This window comes from Pyxicephalus adspersus, chromosome 5 (assembly GCF_032062135.1).
Source record: "Pyxicephalus adspersus chromosome 5, UCB_Pads_2.0, whole genome shotgun sequence".
NCBI classification, from domain to species: Eukaryota; Metazoa; Chordata; class Amphibia; order Anura; family Pyxicephalidae; genus Pyxicephalus; species Pyxicephalus adspersus.
Genome location: NC_092862.1, coordinates 147,477,501 through 147,479,599, shown reverse-complemented (window position 1 = coordinate 147,479,599; position 2,099 = coordinate 147,477,501).

The following is a 2,099-nucleotide window of genomic DNA, read 5'->3' as shown; positions in this document are numbered from 1 at the left end:
GTGTGTAGAGTGTCAGCTCCTGGGGTCAGCTCCCTATGTATAGTGTGTGTAGAGTGTCAGCTCCTGGGGTCAGCTCCTTCAGTGGGGCAGATTCCATGATAAGTGTATGTAGGTCGCTCTGTGATTGCAATGACATCCTCCATGTTGCCATGAAGTGATCTCTGCCGTCCCCACCCCCACCTGCAGAATATTAGAGTTCGGGACTGGCAAAAATCTTTCGGAATACAAAATAATTCACCGGACCAACTGTCCCACCTGGAAGGTTCAGTTATCTGGCATTAGGGGGGAACATCCGATGTATCAATAAAGAGAACCTGTCACCCGCTCTAATGCCATCACATGTGCGTGAAAGATAAAGGAGGTGATGTAAGGAAGAGGTGAATATAGGAAACAGAAGTGAATGTAAGGTAATAGGTGAATATAAGAAACAGGTGTGACTGTAAGGGAAGAGGTGAATATAAGAACCAAGTGAATGTAGGGGAAGAAGTGAATATAAGAAACAAGTGAAAGTAAGGGAAGAGGTGAATATAAGAAACAAATGAATGTAAGGGAAGAGGTGAATATAAGAAACAAGGGAAGAGGTGAATATAAGAAACAAATGAATGTAAGGGAAGAGGTGAATATAAGAAACAAGTGAAAGTAAGGGAAGAGGTGAATATAAGAAACAAGTGAATGTAAGGGAAGCGGTGAATGTAAGGGAAGAGGTGAATGTATGAAACAGAAGTGAATGTAAGGGAAGAGGTGAATATAAGAAACGAATGAAAAGGAAGGGGTGAATGTAAGGGAAGAGGTGAATACTGATGACCAATAATGAATTGATATGTGTATAGTATGTGTGAAGATTCTCGGAGGGATATGTGGGGTGAGCGGGGTCAACCTGAACCCAATAGTAATGATCCAATCTCCGGGGAATCTCTTTATATCCTCAACCCTTCTGTGTTCAGAATAGCAGTGTGAATAATGAGTGAATAAAGCTGGAAATGCTTCTAATAACTTTCATTTCTATACAAATGCACCTTCCATTCCAGATCAAATTTTGAAGAAATATCAATGAAATTTGTGTGAAGAAAGGGGAATATCAGGCTGTTCAGTATATTAGCAGTGTGGCATTAGTGAATCATTTATTCTGTGTGAATCCTGGCCCTTATGTAAGGAAGGCAGGCAGTGAATGTTGTACATAATGTTATTGTAAAATGGCTCCGTCCAGACATTGATCAGAACTTTGATTGGAGAGGAAACAAAGAAAACGATTGGCTGCCCGGCTGAAATCATCCCAAATGTTTTATAATGACCCCAAAACCTGAAAGAGGCCGGGAAACCATCGGATTGGAGGGAAGGCTCGGCCAATGGCCAGCTCCAGGGGGAGGTTACCTGTCAGGTGCAAATAGACCCGGATGTGACCCCAAGCAATCCGCAAGAAGCCCCCGCCCTATGGGCAAGGAAACCCCCAAAGCCCCCGAGCTGTGGGCAAGGAAACCCCGCAAAGCCCCCGAGCTGTGGGCAAGGAAACCCCGCAAAGCCCCCGAGCTATGGGCAAGGAAACCTGACAATGCCACCAGGAGCTCACAATCTAATTTCCCCCCATCGTCATATATCATTACCACAGTGTAAAGCAGGGTGTCAAACTCAAATACTCAGAGGGACGAAATTAAAAAAAGACCAAGTTGCGGCCAAACTTGAAATTTATTAAAAAATGCAAAATGTTATGCTTGGGCACCATAATGGGTTGGAATCTTCCAGAAAAGCTACAGAAGATCTTACAGAATCCTTCTGATGTAAAACGAGGCCAAGAGAACCCCTGGGAGGTGACGAGAGGTCCCTGGGATCACTATGGGTGGCTTCATTGTTCACCCGCAGCACCAAACTCATCACCATGAGGACCCAGCGGGACGGAAATCTTTTGAAGATTTATCCGTCCAATCTGACAGGCGGAGCATCTCCAGCGATGAAAACTGCTCATCATCCACATAACAAACACGAAAGACAGCTATGAGGGTACAGGAGTGCCTAGGCACAGGAAGTCAACTGATATACAGCTATGAGGGTTCAGGAGCGCCTAGGCACAGGAAGTCACCTGATATACAGCTATGAGGGTACAG